We start from the raw sequence: 22943 nt of genomic DNA on the forward strand, positions 1-22943 counted from the left end.
CTCGAGAAGGTGGAGAATACTGAACGACCGTTGGCAAACACCGATCGACGTATTGAAACTTCGACAAACCGGAAGAACCGAACGAATTCAATTAACGACGCTGATTATCTGAAACAGAATCGTGGGAAGATGAGTGAACGAAGATGAACACGTTCGGGTCTTTTATATGCCCTTTAAGAAACTTTTCTCGTAACAGATCGTCGATCTAGATCGTATTACACAAAGATGACCCATCAAATAGCGGATCTAACGACGAAAGTCGAGGAACGGGTATAAATCGAACGATCGAAAGTTAAGTCTTTGTGGTCCATCTTTGCAACGGTTCGTTTCAAAAACTCATCTTCCCAGTTATATCGTCATCGAAGACACTGCTATTGCTCGTAAACGGATGCTGTGCTTCGAACGATCCTTTCTTCCCTTCTTTTAACGCGTTCCCTTCGAGTTTTCTATGCGAAAGTACTTTGATGTACTTGTCGAGAAGTTTATTACTCTACTTTGAGCCTTTCGAAGACTGTCAAGAGTATTGTTACGAAGTTTCATTGACAAATGTTCTAAAAATCGAATTCGGGATGCGAAGCAATTTGTTTTTTTATAATCGTGCGTTAAACTTTAATCAGGGTGGAGAGCTTCAAAGATATCCACTTCGCGCGCGTTTCCCTCTCGCAGGGGGATGAAAACCGATACAACGGCTAACAGGGTGTCTATTAACGCGAAACTGCCGGTGTACGGTAGCTCGGCGTCGTTTTTGTGTGCGTGCATGGGTGTCATGGTGTTGCGTTACTCGCTATGTGAGAGCCGGGATACGCGAGTTTCCGAGTTCTATCGTCACTTTCCGCGAGAAAGTTTGATCCGACGGTGTGGAAATAGTTTTCACACCATCTACGGTCTGTCTTAGAAGGAGCTGCGTTCCGTCATGACCCTGGGGTATATGAAATTTTAACTGATTCTTGATTTTCCCTCCGCGGATACTCGAATTAAGCGAGTTGAAAAATTATGAAATGCCTACGCGCAATTTCACACGATTAGAAACCCGTGTGCTATCGCTCGACAAAAGCCAGACAGTTAAAATCCTTTGCTGTTAAGTGTCAGACAAACTTCTCCGAATCCCCAGCTTATTACCAAGAATTTCATTTCCTCTTTCACAAGGTGTTCGCACAGAGTTCGTTTCAATACTGAGAGAATCGCAGAGGAAAACGTGGCGCACAGTAGTTCGAATCAACGAAAAGCCGGTCGGCGAAGGAAGAAGATTAAGGAAGTAGCTTGCTAACTTCGCCACCATATCTGCTAATTAACATGCGGCAAGTTTCGCGTAACACAAATAAGCGTCGGCAGAGTGTCTGAGTAGCTTTCCGCCCTAAAGTCAGATCCGCCCCGGAGCTAAAGCTACCTTTCTGTTCGAAAGGGTGTCGGCGAAGTACCCCTTGCTTTGAGCTACCGCCAGCATTAGTCTACTTATTAGCATGATTTCATTTTCCTTCGAATTAGCCGCTTTGAAACGGACAGCTTGCAAAAAAGAGGCACACCTGGGAAAAAGCGCGAGCCACTTTCCATGGAATACAGCAATAGCTATGATGATGGTGGAATTACGCGATGGTGAGCGTTTTCACGAACGAAAGCTGCAACTTGACGATTTTTCCACCCCTCGACGTTCTTTCACAAAACGATCCCGAGACGCTTTTTACCGTTGGAGATGGGTGGCGCGTGTTAAATGGACCATTTGAATATTCGGTACCCTTTGAAATGGCTCGCGGCCAGAGACGAATTACCCCGACGTTCGTTAAGCCGTTCGCGAATGAAAATCGTGAATTTGATCCTGGTTATTCGCGATTTGCAAAAGGCGCCGCGTTTTCGGCTTCGGATCATTAATTGTGCTGAAGCGGTCCATTGAAGCGACCATTCTGAAGGATCGTTATCGCGTAATCGTAATATTCAGAGAGATAGCGTTGGTTAATTTCTCGCCGTTGCCACGTTTCAGATGTTTAATTTCGTGTTATGCTCGTCGACAGACTTTTCAGTTAATTCCACCCTCGATTCTAAATATTGACTAGGTACGATTACGATCGCGAATCAATCAATTTGAATGAATATTCTTTCAGACGAAAATTGTCAACGACAAAAACTCGATTCGTGTTATCGTGCGTTTTTGGGAAAAGCGTATGCATGTTCACCCTTACGGGGAGATAACGTTCCGCAAATGTTTGCACAGAATTTTCTCATCGTAATTCCCTGCTTCGAATATTTTGTCTCCATCGCAACCCGCCGTCGAGAAAACAGCCCCGAAGGGAAGTATACATATACTTGACTTGGCGTATTCCTCTCGAAGCAACCTTCAACGACGCCCTTTATGGGATTAGATATGCGAATTTTATTAGCATCGATGGTAGTTGAAGGGGAGTTTCAGCCGAAGTAACTCGAATAAACAGAATCTTCGAGGAAGTTAAAATTTTCGCAAAATTTCACGTTTGACCTCGCTGGACGATTCTAATATCGGTCAGAGTGAATCGCCGTGACAGCCAGGCGAGCTGCAAAATTTCATCGAAACGTCAGTCGCGGTTTAATCCATCCCGATGATTAATTCCGCCGGCTAACCGAGCTAGGGGGATGGAATCGTACGCGTGACCCCGCTACAAATCGCGCGACAGTTTCGTGTCCCGTCCGGTGTCCCCTTTCCAATTACGTTGACTGCCTCGAGATAAGTGGTGGTTACAGTTACGGTTATACGGTTACACCTTACGTCACACCGCTATCCGAGCTGAACCTCGTCTTTCCGTTACCTGCCCCGGCTAAATATCCCTTTTCATCGGCTACGATTATCCGGCATGGCTTACCCTTAACTGCCACTTCTTTCATCGCTCCGACACCGAGATATATCGCTTCGTACCATTCCGTAAGGATCTTTAAAACGACAGGATTTACAACTACCATCTGGTAGAAAGATGTACTCAGCTGTGTGTAAAGGGAATCGATGACTCGCCGGAAATGATCGATATCCGTATAGCTTGTTAAACGACAGTTTAAGCACAATCAGTGGAGCATTATGGGCATTACCGCGGAAACTGGCGGTGCCGCGTCCCCAGAAATTAGAGCTCGATTGCCGTACGCACTATTGATCACGAGAGTCACCGGGCTGTCGATTAAGGCACCGGTATATCGGTGGACAGTTAATGGCTTGAGATTACCGGCGTGCGATTGCGAACGCCCCCCGGTTCTGTCTAAACTCGATCTGATTTCGATGAATTACAACATTCCGATCATAACTCTGCTAACTAAGCGTCTCACCAAAACTTCCTCCGCATCCTTTCGCTTTATGTTAGACGAATGATCAATTGTTCAATGAAATTATTTGGGAAGTGTGAAAGACGCGGTATTCAAAGTATCAAGGTATTAAATTCTCGATCCCCCATAATTCACACTATAGGAAAAAAAAATACAATCTATAGATACGTTCCATAAATCTATCTGCTGCCGTTCATTAAAGGTTACGACGTGAATGGCGACTTCGAACCGTCCGATATCCACGAAATAACTAAATTCTGTGTGATTTTTTTCTGAGAGAAAACGACTATTTCTATACATCACTCGATCGTAATAGAAAAGTTCCAGCAGCGTTTCAGACTTTCCACCGTTCGTCGACGGTGGCTCAGCAGGTTATTCGTCTTCTCTTCGAGATCATCTCTCCCCATACCACAACTTCTCTCGCCTGTCTCTTCGTTTCCTTCCTCCCTTTTTCCTTTTCCTTCCTTCGGATATTTTCCTCCTACGCTACCCTCTCTAGCCACTTAAGTGGCAGTCATTCTTAAGACGACGACCCCTAAAAGTAAAACGAGACGAACGTTCCATGGCTTTCGGTGCCTCGAGCCTGTGTCTTCATACTTTGCCGCTTCTGGACGGTCGTTCATTCGTATGAATGAGAGTTGGTCGGGTTGTTTTGCCTCTTTCTTATCTGTATTCCTCTTCGAAACATTTTTCGCCTATTATCTGTTTAACTCTGACCCCAGGGGAATCGAGCTGGAGTGGTTCTATAATATATACAAATTTGAAAAGTTTCGAGCCTTTTCTGAATAAAAATTAGCAGACAACAATCAGCAGGCGAAGGGAAAGAAAGAGAGAAAGAGAAATTTAATTTATAGAAGCAGTTAGTGCTGCCAAAAAAAGACAGTAAAACTATTCCACCCTAGATTACTCACGACCCACATTTACAAAGACAATACTGGCCAACTCTTTCCATTTTTTTCTTCCTTTTTCTTTTTTGCCATCGTTGATTTTTCTTCTCTCTCTTTCTCCCTTGTTTCTGGTCGTTCGTCCGTGGGAAACGAGGACTTCCCACGCTCAGCCCGGAGCTTCGTCCCTTCCGTAATTAGTGGTGTTTTCCAGCGGGACGCGTTTACGAACGTTTCCGCGTAAGCTGGCGGTCGCGTGCCACGGAAATTAGAATTATCGGCATTCTGTGTAATAAAATGAAACGAATCTCGCGCGGGCGGAATGGCAATTCCGTGGACGGAAGTTCCTGCTCGGTTTCACCTCGAGGGAGAGGGTGTAATAAAGGGTAATAAAAGCAGCAGCTTCGTGCTGTTCGCGTTGCTTCTTCGACTTTAATATTTAACGCCAGAACGTTGCTGCTTTCTCCAACTCCGAAGCCTGTTTCATTACCGATTCTCTTCGAAAGAGTTGTAATCGCGTGTAACTGAAAGCAAATTATCGAGGAAACGAGTTTCCTAAGCAATAACGTGTTTCATCATCGCCACGGAGTTCTTTTTTCTTTTTAATACCTCTGAAAGAACTTTGATGTATTAAAATCTTAATTAATCCTCGGGGAAGTAATTTCATGAGAAGTTTGCGATATTATGATAGCATATTGCATCTTGTTAGCACACAGGATAATCTTTGAGCGTCTGTGTTACGATGCTGGGGGATTGAATTTTGTATACAGAAAGTCGTGTGAAATACTTTGGAATAGAGAATTCTTAAAAGAAATTTATTTCTACGATTCCACATAATTACGGTTGCAGGAAATCTCAGCTGAGACAGCTCTACGAGCATGCCATTAATCATTCACCTGCCTTCCTTCTTCGTTAAATGCCATCAACTTCTCGAAACATGGCTGGTGCACAGGTCTGCAATCGATATATCCCCGATAAACCACGAAACAGTGGAACACAGGAGAGAGGTTTCGTAGTTTCGCTAGTGGTAGGAGAGTTAGGTTGCTGGTTCGTAGGGTTTGTAGGTAGACGCGGGTATGATGCATACGCGCGATGCATATTCCATCGAAATTTATTATTCCTGTCCGCTTCTGGGCTATCTGGCCGCGATTAAACGCGTGGGAACGAACGCTGGAAAACTGAATGCATGAATAACGAATAATCCGTGGGACACCGTTGGTTAAACGCGATCATCGAATCGTCGATCCGATCGAAAACTTACAAATACGTTTTTCGAAGCGCAGTCAGATCGAAGATTGCTTCGATTCGTATCGAATCGTGAATACACGAAATTCCGGACGATTCCAGAGAATTTTGTGGTTGAATCTGCTTCACGCGTATCCGTAAGTTTTCGAAAGTTTCAGGGGATTGTATCCGTATCACGTTTCGTTCTTCCTAGACCCAGACACTAGACTCGAGACGCATACTGCTTTTCAACACCCTCGATACCCGAAAGCTTTATATTTGATCCGGTTATCGTGTAATCGAGGAGCAAGCTAGAAAGCGAACACTTTTCAAGAATAAATGCTTTTATTCCTTCAGTTTTCCTGGTCATTGCAGGTGGAGCAGAATTTTCGTTCAAAGACTAAATGCCGAGAGTACTGTTTCCAGAATAATGTGCTCGCAAGTAGTATTAGTCGAGCATTGCAGAGACAGCTATACAGCGTCCAATTACCAGACGCTTAATTCTGCCTCCGGTTGGATTTAAGGGAAATAATTAAGCACCGGTGAACCGCATTAATTCGTGTTTTATTCTTAAGCTGAGGAATTTCTGGCTGGAAGCCCGACGAAACGTTGAGAAAGCAATATTTCATGGCGGGCGATAAAGCGGCAATCATTTCGTCGACTAAATTATCGCGCAATTAATAATACCAAACGAAGCCTGGCAATTTGTCGGCTCGATCGATGTCGCCATCGATCTCTCAACCGGCGACACGATTTCAACGAAGCCCGCAAATGAAAGCGCTAATCACGCGAGGCGTCGAGTGACGATAAACGAGCGACATTCGAGAGCACAACAACCGTCGAAGAAGATTGCTAACGACGTAATTAGCAAAAGTTGACAACGTGACTCTGATAAGACAAACAGAACAGGCTATCGATAACCGAGCGCGATAATCGTGAAATTATTAAGTATGCGTTTGAAATCTTTCATTTTTAAATATAAGATAATTAAGCCTCGAGTGATCAACATCGTTACCGCGAAGAGCGCGAAAGCTTCGGACAAACGTCCACGGAAACAATTCCGTAAATCCTTCTTTGATGAACTGTTGGAAGAGCAGCAGCTTAGCCGCAAGATTCCCAGAGTGACTCGAGTTGAAGGTTCGCCAACTATTCAAGGAATTACCGGGCCCCTGTTCGTTACTCAACCGCGCGTCTCTTTCGTAAAATCCTTGTAAAAACCCTAAAGGGGATATCTAATTCTCCGAGAATAATTTTATTTAAAATTAACTGACTTTGCAAGTGTTAAAAGATTCATCAAATCAGAATCGTTTCAAAGAAGGATCGCAGTCTATCTCTGGCTAGTAAATAACATGTAAATCGAGTAAAATAAATACACCCAACATCTAGTGCGCGTTATTGACCGTGTTCGAGTTGTCTGCTGTCCGGGCTTTTCAGTGAAATCACGGCGTAATTGGAAAATCTTAATTTCAAATCGTGCTTCATCGCTATTCCACGCGATGTCTTGCGGCGAGACAGAACACGCCAGGCATCAGAGAAAAACAGGAGCAACTTCCGTTTCCTCATAACCGTTTCTGAATATCGATGTTTCCGGGGGTGGGACAATATGCGTGCTAGCCGGAGAAAACTGGATAAATAGAAGCTTTGTTTCACCCTTCGGGATGCTTGCTTTATCCTTTCATTCAAGGAAGAAGGCTTTCTTTGTCAGCAATATCCTCGTCGGCCCGTTGGAAGTTAATAAACTTGAGAAATTTAACGACGATATTTTGATACTCCCTTCCTATTGTCTTCTCCAGGGAGAAGTCGATTATTCGCCATGGATAATATTGTTCCTTATTTTCTAGATGTTCATCCGAGGTTCTTAAATGGCTTCTAAATGAAATTTTAATAATAGCCGATCGCTGACATTTTGTCGATTGGTGTCGTTTTTTAGAAACATTCTTTCAAGGGAATATTTAAACATTTTCTGTGACAAATTTGATTCTTCGCTCGGAGGAGAGGAAAGCAAATGTCATAGAAGCGTTAACCAGACCTGGCAATATCGAATATTGAAACAATTTGTCCTCGGTGGTCAGCCATTATGACTCGTGAATGCTCTTCCAATAGGTTGGTATATCGTATAGCACGGCACGCAAAATTGCCATGGAATTATTCATGAACGTGACTTATTCATAACCGTGCATTGACCGAGCTCGATTAATATAATTTTTTGTTCACGCTGAGCTTGTTTGGCCTGGCTTTCAACTTCGTAAATCGTTTATAAATTGCACATGTAAATCACGCAATTCATACCTCGAGTTTCCGGGCTAGAGATTCTCTAAACTGATCCGAAATCAGCAAAACATCTTTCAACAGTTTCGCTCTGCCATTCCTCTTGCCAACTGAATACACTATTTGCACCGCCGCAATGTCGAAGGAATCTCGTCTTCGAAATGCAACCTGCCAGGGTATAATTTTCCGGAAGTTATCTTACATAGAAACAGCCTGATCCATTTCGTATAAGTGCAAATTATCGTTAAGTGGCCATTGGGTCTTAAAAAGCGTCTTGGGATGATTGCGTTCGTGAACAAATGCGACAATTAGAAGTCACCGTTTTTCAACAACTACTCCGTTCCTCGGTGACGCGTCCATTTTCTTAATGGAAGTTCATGTACGATCAATAATCTCAGTCCCGCTAATAATTTGAATTAATTGGTCAATTACAGGCGCTGGTGACAATTTTCTTTTTAGCGAAGAAGAATCAATATTGTATGATCGTTCGTTCAGAGTTACCCAAAGTGTGATAAAACTTTGTTACAGTCAACATTTACTTTGCACATCTTTTGAATTTTCTCCCGTCATTTCTGTTTCAATGGAATCGCGGCGAGTATTGCCAGCTGGCCAGCGAAATGGTTTTGTTCACGGCTGTATAATTTTGCAATAAACGACGAGCTCGTAGACAGGAATTTATCCAGATTTTCATGCATATTTTTCGACGAAACGATAACGAATCGACGTGAATGGGATTCCATCATCTTCTGTCGTCGCGCGATCAATCGGACTATTCTAGATCCGTAATGAGATCGTTAAAGTCCACGACCATGCCGATTGGAAAATTCTTTTGATGGTTCGAACATTTTCTCCGTCATAGAGAAAAATGGATACGGTGAATTTTCGAAATTTTCCGAGCTGCGTGTCGGTACCTGAGTTGCGCGTTTGAAACACAATACCAAATGGAACGAAAAAAAAGAGGAAAATGGAAAATTCAGAAATCTGAAACCGTGGCAAACGACGGTGAACAAGGAGAGGGGTCGTTCGAAATCAATGCAGCATGGTTTTTTATCGGGTGCGACGGTCAATCGAGCGGATTTCATATCTCTTTTCCAGATTCGACTGCGATGGGTCGTATTGTCACGATACTGGCATTGTTGGTAACCTTTGTCCGACAGGAAAGTTTCCTGGCGTTCAGCTTGAAATTTCAGTAACGACTTCCTTCTCTATTATTACCAGTTTTTCTTTTACCGGGACGACCTCGACCAGGAACAGATCGGTCGCGATGTGCGTAGAAAGCTTTTATGATCTAGACTTTATTCGATAAATCGTTAAGGCCTATTTTCCCCCTCTTCGCCTTATTTCGCCCGGCTAACATCTCGAAACATTTAAAATAAACAAAAAAATGGTCAAACTAGGACAGAGTACCGATAGCCTTTTTTTCGATTGTATTTCAACACAAAAGCTGGCACGTTTGCGAGTGGAAATTCTGCGACGGTAGAAACACAGAAGGGAACACTTTTCACAAGCACCGGATGCATTGTAGCACGGATTCAATTCCGTTTACGTTGCAATCGAGTGACGTAGAACGACGTCAACGAACGTGTGTAAATGTAAAGGAAAAAGAACAGAGAAAAAAATAGGGAGCCAGGAGAGCTTTCACGTTCTTGAAAACACGGAAGACGATTCTAGATCCTCTTGGTAGGAAACGCTGTTTCTTCTCGCTCGCAGCTTCTTCCACTTCCGTTCTTCAATTAGCAACTATCTCGAGGGTTCACCTCGAGGTAGTTACTTTCTTGGTATTGATCGTGACGACTGTTCTTTGACTAGAGTACATCTTGAAGCATCGAAGCAAGCGTGACAATAAGGTTTTATAACGCGAAGCTTATTCATCGATTCCAATTCAATCGGTTTGAGAAATTTCAAGCTTAATGAAAATGGCACAAGGTATCGAGGATTTTCTTATTCCTATGATACTTCCATTTCTCGACTCATTTCGCCATGATTCCAATATTCCGCGCAAGTGCCAAGATTTTTCGCGTTTCGCAGCTACCTTTTCGTTTCTGAGAACGTTAATAAACAAGACTTTTTATCACAGTGACGGAAATAAAGTAGCAGAACGACGCAACCCGACGTTGCGTTTTACTTTACTTCGTTTCTACGAGCACGAAACACCGAGTGAAATACGCCCGCGCGCGCCTCGTTACATTTGTATATCGTAAAATGTCACAGTTGTAGCTCGCAGCACGCGTTCATCTTCATTACGGGCCATTATGAGCTAAGAGGATTCAGCGAGCGCGAATTTTTCCACGCGAACTTGCGCAGAAATCGAAATTTATGCAGCGACCGCAACCTGCACCCTTATGTCCCCACCCATCGCTCTCCCGCAAACTCTTTGCGAGTGTACGTTTCTTTTCTTTACGCTCAAACACCGTCCACAGCTAACAAGCTCATAATTAATCTAGCTGACAGCTAGAAGAACTGGTCGCAATTTATTTTGACATCGAGCAGAAAGGATAACGCTTTGTCTCTCTCGAATTCTGCCACGTTCGCGCCATTTACTCTTAATGATAAATCGATGCTCGGTCGTGCGGAAATCGAACGTTAATTATCAGACGAGACGCGTTCTTCTTCGACTGCTTTGCTTCAGACAAGTTCCAGCTGGAAACTGAAGTTGCCAACGCAGAAACGTAAACGGCTGTTAACGCGAGATAATCGAGATCGTTGCGATCGTACTTTAATATCGAAACGGATAAGCCGGGGAAATAACTAGCACGTGACGAAGGGTGACTAGTATCGGTAAACCGTACGACATGTCTAATTACGAGTTAACTTCGACCCCCTTCGCTCGTCTTGCAACGAACAGGTTGGTTAGATACAGAAACGTTGTTGTTAGATGCAGGAGAAACTTTTACCATTAAGAACTTCCTGGCGTCATGCGACGTCGTAATTACCTTGTAACTATGCTTTCCCTTATTCGATCCTTTTTTTCTAATGCCGAGAATTTACTGTAAAGCAAAGTTTCAAAGTCCTGCCGTCATTTTTCTTCTAGTGTATTCATTATAATTATAAGAAGCAGGAAGCTCGGTAATGTTATTTTATCGATTCTCATTAAGCAATGTCACGCGGAAGGAAAGTTTACGGCTCGCGAAACAATCAAGAAGCGCGAAATGTTCCATAGCTAGTGGTACACGGCGGTTAACAGTCTGCCAGTTTATTGGCCATTTAGGCACGCGACGGTAAATCGCTCGAGAAGTTAGGCAGTTGCAGTCGTCGAGGTTCCTGACCCGGCACCAGTTCCTACCGTTAACATCCCAAACTGCTATAAATTTTCTTACAATTTACGAGACGCCGACGCTAGAGACTTGCTTCCAGCATCCCCGGAGAACGATAGCCAAACGACAACGCGAGTTCCTGCTCCTCTTTCGCTCGATTTCGTTCAAGACAATCTAACATTTTGATTCAACGACCTAGCCGAACGTGTACCTTCCGAAAACGAGTCGAAATTTTTGAAACCTGCTAATCCAAAACGATATTCCATTTCGATCCACCATTCGTTCAGTCCCAAATCGCCAGCCCTTGTTCGAGCGATGCCTGATACGCTTTAGAAAAGCCGATAAAAGCGTTCCGGAAAAAATTTTCAATCTCTATGACGATGTCTATGTGTTTGTACATTGAATCCGACGTCGCGTACCGTCGAGTTTTATTTTCTCATTGACGCACTGTTGACTGGATCGAAACCACGGACAGAGTGGTTGTTGTATAATCAACGAGCTGAACGATTGAGTTTTAGGTTGCGAAATTGTGTAACGCATTTTCAGTGGCACTAAACTTTCGCTAGCCAGCATCGTGATTTTACAGCACCCGTTGAAAAGACACTCGAACCGATTCAATTCAAAGCGACGCTATGCGACCCGACGCGACGCAATGGAAAATCGTTTCGTCGCGATGACATTTTGGTAGGTGGAAAAGTGACTCTAATCGAGGAATCGAGTGTCATCGAGCGCGCTCAAATTACTCGTGTTTCAATGAAGAATTTCGAGTACTCTCTAATAACTGATCGCAGATGGTAGTTACTGTGATTCGCTTATTCGTTCGTGCAATTTTGACACCCATGTACTAACGTTTACCTATTTGATTTTAACCGATACTTACAAGGGGAACTACCCAACTGTTACACTGACTTATTAATGAAACTTTGCCAGCTTGTAGAACTCGTCGAGCTGAACACGCTTATACCCCCTTTCGGGGGTATAACTTAAATTCTATAAAAATTGCAGTGTATGTGTAACACTTGGGTAATTCTCCGTATTAGAACGAAGCAATTAACAACTTTTTGCAGGTAAAAAGAGATTTGTGAGTCGTAATTACAGTGGATTTTCGCAATGAAAGATTTAAGTATCCTATATAAATCTCAAACTGATTTCAATCGACGTCGTTCTCTGGACAAACGATCGGGCACGTTGCTCGAATGCGATTTTCTCGAAAGAAGTTGTAGCGTTAAGTATAAAACAACCGATTACAGGACATTCTAGAGCCAATCGACGGAGCGTTCGACGTCGCGACGTCGTTCCGCCAGCCATTACGAGTGATTGGCAGAGAGCGATGGCGGTGTCCAATCAACCAACGGAATACAAATGGATGCTCATCAACGGCTCATCGAGTACTTAATCTCGTGAACGATTCTGTCGTTCAGAAATCGGCCATGAAAGTCTGATCGAGCACTCGACACGTGTCCTTTGGCCGAAGATCGCATCAAAAATCATTCTCTACTAATTCTGTATGGATTCGATTCTTTTCCAATTTATCAAGCTTCAGAATTTCAAGGAAGAAAAGACTATGTCAAACACGATGAACTTCTCGAGACTCCGAAGCTAACGCTATTCGGGGTTGAAAGTTGAAGGTACCCACTGCGGCTCAAGACTGTCCTCAATTCTCTTCATCTAGCAGCGTTCCTCATCGTCTTGCGAGGTGCTCAGCAACGGAAGAAAGAAAGAAAAAAAGAAGAAGAACACGCGGTTTTAAGCACACCCGGCGTACACCGTGAGTAGTACTTCTTAGCTACCATAACGAACGCGTCGAGGGTCATAAAAGTGATGCCACTACAATTTACGTTGTCTCGACGGTGTCGACGTCCGACGAGAGGATACTTCACGGCAACTATGCTCGCGTGTACGCAAGATATCTATGATTCGATCAAAGAACTCTTTTCCTATTTACCTAATTACCTATAGATATTTAAGCGCCAGTTACATCGTTACCTACTTATTGAAAAAAGAAAAAATTGAGTTACAATAAAGAATGGTTCAATGCCTTGTACTACAGTGTAATTTCTACTATTCCTCAATTTCTTCCTTTTTCTTTTTACAAGGAAAGAGCAGAATTTTCCATTAGAAGAATCAAATTCTTATTCCTTTTACTCCCTGTGCAACTTTCAGAGTCCCTGCTCGAATAACAATGAACTGTAACGCTTTCTTCTGCTCAATCGAAAGGTAAGTTTTTTCTGAAACGGAATTTGCTCGCTCAAAAAGTACCTCCGACATGTAACGATCCACTTCGATTCAATTATCCGAAAGTTGAGATGAAAAAGAAAATGTGATAAAATATGAGTCAGAAAGAGGAACGAAATGGAAACCGCGAGCGATAACGAACAAAATTTCGAGGGAATTTCGTGCAGCACGTATCCCGTTAATTATCGTAATTACGTTTTATCGACAACGAGATGGCACATTGGGCGGAAATTATTGTCACAGTTTTTGCGAGGGCCGCGTTATATCTGTTAATTCGAAAATTACTCGGACGCATAATCCGATCGATTTAACGGCGAGTATCATCGGATCGCAGATGCCTCTTCCGCATTTCGTAGAAGCTGTCGGGGGCAGACCGCACTTTGAATTACGAGCAACGACCACCAACGAAATAAACACGACCACAGGCGTGTTGTTTTAACACTCGAGAGCCTCGCTCTTCGTATGCTACGGAATTACTAATTCTTGAATTGCATTTGAAAGAGGTAAACGAAAATTCTAATTACCATCTATATTACGTTAATTCCGTAAGATAGCAAGTGGAAAGTTTAAATTGGAAAATGAAACGAACGTGTGTTGAATAATTATGAATAACTCTAGCGATACTAATTAAATTTTTCACAGAAAACCGGTGATGGTTATCGATGTTCCTTTACATTTAACGATGCCAGATTTCGATCAGAATTCGACTATCTACTTTAATCCTGAACGAGCTGGTCGCGTACACACGATACACCGATTGATAGCAAATGTTGCGTTTCCGTTTGACCCCTGTCATGCTTGGTAACAGCATTGCTCTGTTTACAGACACCGGTTTAAACGGTCCGGTCGGCATGTTAAGCGTTAACCACTATCTGACTGAATTGTTATGGCGGTTTCGAGCGATACATCAGCGCGTACGCGTTACTTTTCCGATCGAAAATCGTCGAGAGAAAGATAATGGTCGTTTCTAACGGAAACGCGTGAGATAGATTGAAGGAGATCGTGGAAATCAGAGATGGGCAAACAAGAGATTGAAAAATAAGGAAAGATCCTGAATGGTCGTGTGAGTAGAGTCTGAGGTGGAATGGATGTGGCGAGAGTGGGCAATTTGAAGAACGGCGGATAGAGAAGGAAGAAGCGATTTGGAGATTGAATGCGGAGAATTGAGATGGAAAATCTGGAAGCAGGAAATGGAACATTGGAAATGAGGGAGTAAGAGAATAGGCACGATATAGAGGTTTTAGAGAGAATAAATTGAGGATCGTGGTTGAGAGGAGTAGGAAAATGGAAAGTGGAAGATTAAAGATTGAAAATGAAGGTAATAGCAAACGAATGAACTGTGTCAATTTACATTACTCGAATATCTTTCTCAATTAAAGGTGTCGTATGTACCCTGACTTGTTAATGAAATACGCGGTAACAAAAGCGTTAAAGTAAACTATACATTTGTTCGCGTGAAAATAACATTTACCCGTGTGAAACAATCAAGTTGAATTAATAATATGTGTCATTGTTACTGCGAACAGAGAGCAGAGAAAACAGAGCCAAAAAACACACAGTAAAACAAAACATTTACCAAATGTATTAACACCAGCATTTGCATTTTTGTAAAACACAAATAAATGTCCCGAAGATATGCTCGTTCGAAGCGAATGTTGATTTTCGGGATTCTATTATCGCTCTCCTGGCACCGACTGATCTCTTCGCTCGCTCAAACTCAACTGACCTGCCTCGCATACTTCTGTTTACGGCGGGGAGCGACCGACGAACGATAATGACTCGGCATCTCACTATTTATACTACTACGTACGCATCTTCCAGATAAAAGTGGGTCACGTTCGCACTCTCCGTCGCGACGCCGCGTACACAAATTGAGATATCGAGTTGCAGTAAAATAAAAATTTACGTCGTCAAGGGAATGCCTTCATACTATTTTATAGCGTACTTTTCTCTTTAGATTTGAACCCAAATGGCCTATCAAATCGAATATTATAAATAGTACAAGCGTTGAAAAAAGATTTTTCATTTGTTCGACGAAGCTGTTGCACGAGAACCGTGCAGGAAAATAAAGAGCGAAAAGATTGAAGGTTGGTCCTGATGACCCTGTCAGATAAAATCCTTCGGTACAGGGGAACAATATCGTCCAGCTGGAGAGAGCTACGTGTAACAAAGTAGGGGGCAGTATAGTACACGGGATTACTATGTCGATACGATAGTTGAAATCGGTGGGCACGGATACTGCAAATACGATGGAAAGAGGAGGGTTTTACGGGTCATGTGGTGGTCACTTGAGATTCTATTTTCAATGGCAAATTTATTCTTACTGGACGGAAGTTCTTTCGTGCGATTTTTTACTGACTCGAAACCATTGTCAACGCGATACTGTTAATTGAGAAGAAATATTGTATTTCATTGGACAAATATCAAGCAAAATTGTCCAGAAATAAACGCGCGAGTTGGTTTCCCCGTAACTTTTAAACAAATAGAAGTTTAATTACATTTTTACATTGTCGTATGTAATTAAATTTACCTTTCGCTCTACTAAATCTTGCCGGTGTATTTTTGTTGTCAGTGTTACAAGCAATTGTGCAGAGTAAATTGAATATTATTAAATTGCAATGTACCTCTGCAATTCATTTTTCTACCAATCGAACAAACAAATACTCGTGTAGCGATGTAAAGAAATAATTGTTTTCCATGGATTTGACTCTTATGAAGCCAACAAATATTTGTTAACAAAATATCAATGTAAACAACAAATAAATGCTATTCAAAAAAAAGAAAAAAACCAAAAGAATATGTTTTTTATTTGATCAATATTTCAACTCGCTGCCAGTGGAACCTGAATTTTATGTACTCATAAAACTTGTCAAGCGATCGATTCGAGAATACCGCCACTAAATTTCCAAGATATATCACGCGTCTCGTAGGAAGATTATTAAAAAATTCCGGAGGCCCATACGGATGATTTGTTTTTCTTTCAAATACATACTGCTGCGTGTTTGTTAAATGCAACAAAAATCGTAAAGAAAATATAAAACTCACAGATAAATCACTAACCTAACACATCTTATTCAGTCTACTTTCAACGCATTAAGCATCCAATAGACGTGTCCGAAGTTCGATTATCAAATATTCTACGTGAATTTATTTCACTCGTCGATAAATTGGGTGTACGTGAAATGGTTTAACAAGGATCCTTCTTACATCCTCGACTCAAGGATCATCAGAAAAGTAGACTATCCCTTTCGGGAAGCGACCCACTTAGTCGTTTCGCTTGAAATCCTCTGGAAAACGTTTCCATCGGGGGTCACGAGGAGGAGTATTACTGCAACCACGTATGTATACAACGCTTGTAATCGGATCCCAGGGAGAATAACTTCGTTATCCGAGGCGGGAAGTCAGTCCAACGGATGGGAACTGTCTGCTTCCGGATGCAGACTTCCAATTCCATTTCCTGACAGCGTCGCCACCCTATCTTCGCTTCGAACGACGCGTAAATGGATTTTTAAATCGCTTCGCGAAACAGTCGACCACCGAGTTTCTTATCGCGACGAGCAGCTCGCGACATCGGCCTCGCGAATTTCCACCGGTGGAAAACGCTTCTTGCCCTCCGCCTCGGATCATTTTCGCGAACGATCGCGTTGTTACGGAAGATCCGGCTTCCGCAAGATTCTTCTTCACGGAAAAATAAATATGCGAAACTGAAAGAATCTAGTTCGATGGATGGATACGCGAAAGCCACAGACGTTCCGTTTTCCCGTTTTCATTTCATTTATATTCATTCTCTACCTGGTCGTTTGAAAAGAGGTAAAAATAAAGCATCAAAGGGAGGACAAACGAGGGTTTATTGTGTTCCGTTGAAACGAGTTCTCGTTCGTGGTGCAGAATTCCATCGAGATATTTTCGATTATCCGCGACAGAAAGACGTCGCTACAAGAGAAAGGAATGATGCTTATTCTAAATGCATCGAGGTATTGAGAAACTTATTCCGATCTCGTGACACGCTTCGATATTTGATTTTCCGCCTAGCGACGATAACAATTACAGTTTCGCTTCGGTTCGATCGCGCACCATCTTCGAATCCTCAAAATAACGCGGACCGATAAACGAACCGATAGGAATGACGTTTCCATTGAAATACCAAACATTTTAATCGAAATTTCCACGGTAATGGATATTCCGTGAATATCGTTGATTTTAATTAAAACTGTGTATTTTATAAATAATGCTGATTTTAATCGAAACCCGATTGAAATTGACACTTTGTTAGTCGGTTTTCGGGTTCGTTTCGAATAAACTGGAGCACGAAAGGGGTAGTTTGAATGCAACCATTTGGGAAAAATTATGTTTGCCCTCGAGTAATTGAAGAGGTAGGAAGAAATATCGAGTGTCGGTCGATGGAGAAGAAGCAGTGTACGTTTATCGGATCCTAGCGCACCCTTTCAGCAGCCAGTCGAGATCCTCGCTTATTTTTCATGCTTTTTATCATCCCCTTGCTCATCAACGGCCGACTAAAGCGGCCTGGTATCAGCGTCACAGCCTGGAATCTCTTCTCTGTTCGCGAGGGGCTGTAAACTCTCGGTGAAACGAGGCAAAGGGTGTTTTCCAAGGGTGGAGTCGTACGTATGCCTGCTTGACTGTCGCGCGAACCTACGCGACACGCTGGGGATGTGTTCTTTGTGGCTGACATGAATGCAGCGACGTAAAGTTGGCGATATTGTGAGCAGCATCGCGAAATAAAATCGCTAACAGCTTGTCATCCGCTGGATAAACTGTATTTCTCTTGGCGGATTCAACGATTCTTTAGTTAAATTCGAACGAATGCTTTCTATGTTTTTCCTTATTCAAATTCAAGAATGTAGTTGAATTTCTTTTTTTAATGTCCAAGAACTTTGAGAGCTTGGCACACAGAAAGGTACTCGAACGAAAATCGTACGAGGAGGTGAAAATGGAACCGACCGCGGCTAACTCGATTCACTGGCCGCGGTAACTGCATTATTTCAGCACATTTCTAGCCATTTTCCTGTTCCGACGTGGACGTTAATGGTTCGACTCCTCGACCCAGAAATGGCCACTTTCAACCGTGTATTTTTTCAGGAATATTGAAATTTCTGGGCAGACCAAATGTAACTTTGTACGTTCAATTTTCTACAATTTTTTCCAATTGTTCATCTCAATGAACCGTTTCGAAATGCAGCAAATTGATTCATCTTTCAACGCGCATTATATGCTGCTCGATTCTCAATTACGTGTAATCCAAACTTCCGAGCTAGTATTTTCGTTAAGCGAAACCATCGTCAGGGATGGTATTCGATACAGATTAATTTCGTTTCCCGACACAATCCCGCGGTTCGCGGTTGAACGTGCACGGAATGCGCCTCCTTCCGGCGTTCTGTAATGGAAATAAAGGAAAAACGCCCAAGGGAATTTCGAAATGAAACTTCACGCACGGTCAGAATGTTGGGAATGAGAGAGGTGTCGGTTGCCAGATATAACTGTCTCGAACAGATGGCCTGATTTTCCGGCGTGCTGGGCGCGAATAAGAAGAAAAAAAGAAGAAAGCAAGTCCGCTGGAAACGGAAGGAAAAGTAAAGGGACTAGGTGGAGTAGCAAGAATCTCGCGCGGTTAAACTGGAGGAATTAGTTTCTAGGAGGAAGTGTTTGCGGAGACAAATGTCCTTTGACATTTTTCGCTCGAGCCACGGAATAAGTACTCCGAACAAAGTTTTTCACTGACGAAAACACGGATGCAAGGAACCCCTTCCGAGGAACGTTTCCTTTGTCTGAATTAGAAATAATATTTCAATATTTTATTATCATTGTTCATGGAAGAACTCCGAGTAGAATCGTTTCTTTCACCTTTAATTTTTTACGATTGTCGTTCAGTTCAATGTGCAAGGGTGTCCCGAAATTGGGAAACTTTCTTTCGTAGGCAAAGCAAACACTCGGTCTGGATGTGCAAAGGAAGCTTTTAATTAAACGGGTCGTCTTTTAAAATAGCCAGCCGAGGAAAGGAGCCTTTCCATTCAAGCTGGAGAAACAAATTCCGGCCGTGTGTTTGCCAACGGGTAGAATTTTCCTACCGGTCGAATTAATTCAATTACTGTTGTCTCCAGATTTCCAGCCCGTCCTAAATCTGTTTCCATCGATCCGTTTCGTTCCGCTCAAAAATTAACAGCGTTTCATACGCATACGAAACATCGTTCTTTCTACGTAGAATTACATTCAGAAGGGTCAATTGAAGTTTCTTTTGATCAAACGACCATTGTTCCCCCTCGTCTTTATCGCGTTACAAAAGCTCTAAGGGCTTCTCGTAAAACGTATGCTCGAGATAAAAAAAAAGAGATTTTCATCGTTACTGCGACGAGTCAATGCTCTCTTTTCCCCGCAAACTTTCTACACGCAGCGGCGGTTGCTTCGCTTGGAAAATAACCGTTTCTCTTTTCAGTTATTCCTTTATTCCGTGGCAAGAGAAGGGAATCATACCTCGCCAAGCGTATTTTACTTTTATACCACTGGTAACGAAAGATATATTTGGTCGGAGAACCGGAGAATGGGTGGAAGTCGGTAAAATCCACAAGGGAAAGCGTTAAAGTAGTGAAACTCAACGATCGGGCAGACATTGCGGTGTCTGGTTGCGATGGGATCAAGTTCAATGTCTGCTTATAAATCAGAATCTACTACTACTTGAAAGTATTACCGTATTTTTCCAAAACATTTCTACAGAGTTAGAATCGAGCTACGAAGTACTTAATCCCATTAGCAGTAACTGAAGAGTATCAATTCAAAGGAAGGAGCGACGTGTTTGAGTAGTAGAACCAAGGGAATAATCAGACGCGTCGCAGTGGTTAACTCGAGCGAAAGGCTGACGCTTTCAAGTAGTAAAGCACGATTAAGTGGAACAACCGAAGGTCGGGCTATTCAACTAGGAAAGTCAACACGCGCAGTAAAACACAATCGCGTAGACAGACGGACCAGTGAAATTTAATCCAAAGTTACAAGCCGGAGTAGCGAAACTCAATCGAAAGGCCGACAGTTCGAAGTGGTGAAGTTCGAGCAATTGGTCATTGCGTTGAAACGACAAAGGGTTTCGACTGAAAGCTAACGCGTTAAAATAATGAAGCTCTCCCCAAAGCACAACGGGTTGAAGCGTTACGATGTACTAGGAACGTTCAAGTAGTATATCCCAATAGAATTTCGACCCACCGACTAATTCACAGAGTGCTCCATTCTGGTTAATGGTGCGGAAGGAAAACAAAATTAAATTTTAAAGCGAATTGAAAAGCAAATTAATTCCAAAATCTACGAATTATCAATCTTAGCACAAAGTGGGCTTCGATAACAGACGGATCTGTGCCCTTTTCCAACCGGATGGAAGTTGCACCCTTCAAGTCAGTACTCGCGGCAACCGATCCCACTTGTTCACTGGTGGTTCTGCGCTTGACTCTGAAATACGGTGCGCCACCACACCCATTCGGCTGCACCGGGTTACTATTGTCCGTCGCACGGGCTTGATTTCGCGCGTGTCGCGAGAAATCGTCGCGGCGGACAGTTCTCCAGGAAGCGGAGAACCGATTCGCGAGATTTACGGGGCGAGATCGCGCGACAAAGGCGAGCCAAACTGGTGATCGGTTTAATCGAAATCCTCGGAAAACAGCGGCTCGAAAGGGGCAAAACTTTTACGCCGGTCTCTTAAGTACTCGAAACGGTTGCCAACACGGTACAACGGCCGTGCCACCGCTTCTCCACCCGTTTAAAAGGAGGAGGAAATGCCGTTGGAAGAAGATGGAGCGGCAGGAAGGCACAAAACAAAGTGCAAAGCGACGAGGATGCTAGAAAACGACGGGATGAGGGCTTTCTGGACCGGAGAGCCTAAGGAAGAAAGTGCAAAGGGGGTTGAATGTACACCGGGGGTGCAAAAGTCAGGGCTGTCGATGAAATGTTTCGTTGCCTCTGTACTTTGGCTAGTTTCAGCCTGCCAAACGCTCCACGTCTCGATTATCGCCTTCGAACAGTTTCCCCTTTATCTTTCCGAACTTGGAACTTCTTTAGCCCTCTTGCATCGTTTGAATCGAAAGAATTAGCTCTTGATAATCAACAACTTGCTAATTTTAAGGTACATTTAGCAGATTAACGAGAACCGTGTATCTTTTCATATTTCTGAAACGTTGTTACACATTTTCTGATCGGGATCGACGCAAGAGTTCAGTAACGAGTCGGAGCTAATTAACGAACAATACACGGAGCTGAATTCATCGTCATCGAGTACTCGATTATTACCAATTGGATAACGAACGAACACGTAATCGTACAAATCCACTTTTCTCAAAGCGAATTCGAAGATGATAAAGATGCTCGATGAAACAATTAGCAAATACCGTGGAATCGGATTAATTGACGAACGTTTGCCGATGTAATTTCACGAACTATTTACGATGAAGGCGAAACGAAACGAAGCGTCGTTGCGATATTTTCGAATTTCCTGCCGAGAACTTAATACGACTCTCGGATCCGTTGGATCAGGGCCAAAAAGGACCGATTGCCGCTGCCAAAGATACCTCTGCCTGAAAATTGGAAGGCTGGAACTTATCGTTTTATTTACATCGACGGTTTCGTTTCAACGAGCATTATTCCGATTCTTTGTTACATCGTTGAGCCCTGACAACGCGACGAAAACGGATCGACCAATGAAAACGGGAATTTATCATGATGTCGAGATGCAACAGATTCAGCGCCTGTTTTCTGCTATGGATTTATGGCAAGACAGGATTCGATGAAATATATCTAGCAGATTTGAAAGTTTCGTTTCCGTTTCGTTGGAGAAAGAAAAATGTAGGCAACGAATTCAGAATTGACGACCAACAGCTGGATAAAAAGAATCAATTATCCAGTCATCAAGCACAATCTTCTGTGGATATTAACGGGTCTCCATTGTCGACAAAGAAAGCCATAAATTCGGAGCTATACGTAGACCGGTTGTCGCGTATCGTGGGCGAGCCTCGCGAAACCTGGATTTCCTTTTGTGCCCGTGACAGCATATATCAGTAAATAAGTGGCTGACGTGACCAACCCGCGTCTTCCTTCACCGAAACAGGATCAAATCGGACAAAATACGAGGCACGTATCCCGAGGGACGTTGCTAGAGTGTTCCCTGGCGTGACTTCTTTTGTGAAAAGCAAGAAATTCGACTTTGCCTCGAGGCGAGACGCACGCGTTAGAATTTCTATGCCATGTTGGCTGCCTGTTCGAGCAGTCTAACGACATCGAATTGATCGCAAATGGTTCGATATGTCCCTTCTAGGAAAAAATAAAAGGTGTTTGGAACTTTAATTATTCAACAAGGACCTTTGTTACGACTTGCTGATATCTGGAGAGTACGAAAGGGTGGTTAACAAACTGAAACCGTATCGAAAGAGAGTCTGCAAGTACGAGCCGGTCGATCACCGAAGGCGAGGAGAAAAACTTTCGTTCGACCTCGGTTGGAAACAAGAGAGATCCGGCCTTCGACAACTGTGCGACGAGAGATCGATATTCTCGGCGACTGTATTTCAGAGCCGTGAAATCGAGGAAACTTATTTGTGCTAGCCGCGAAGAAGAACGGTGAAAAACGGAAAGCATGCAGCTGCAGTTGAACGCGAGAAAAAGACTGGACGCGGACCGTGGAGGGAAGCTGATTGATCGAGCGAGAATCCGGAGACGTTTGCAGGATGATAGATCGGCCGGCGTCTTTGACACAATCGCCGATTCCACCGATCGTTTCCTCGTCCGTTCGATCAATCTGACCGTGGGCGAGGGAACG

At 43.1% G+C, this 22943-nt stretch overlaps 1 protein-coding gene across 3 annotated transcripts in view; it reads right to left on the reverse strand.

Annotated features, from left to right (window-relative positions):
- Positions 1-22943, reverse strand: part of LOC114874032 (neuroligin-4, X-linked) — a 205587-nt gene that overhangs the window by 119817 nt on the left and 62827 nt on the right. The window contains exon 1 of one of the 3 annotated variants that reach the window (XM_029182924.2): positions 14718-14828. The exons of the other annotated variants lie outside the window; for them this stretch is intronic. The gene's annotated coding sequence lies outside the window, so the exon portion shown is untranslated. Of the gene's footprint in view, positions 1-14717; positions 14829-22943 lie in introns of those variants that run through there. 3 annotated transcript variants of the gene reach the window in all.

The sequence above is a fragment of the Osmia bicornis genome, chromosome 7, assembly GCF_907164935.1.
Source record: "Osmia bicornis bicornis chromosome 7, iOsmBic2.1, whole genome shotgun sequence".
Lineage (NCBI taxonomy): Eukaryota > Metazoa > Arthropoda > Insecta > Hymenoptera > Megachilidae > Osmia > Osmia bicornis.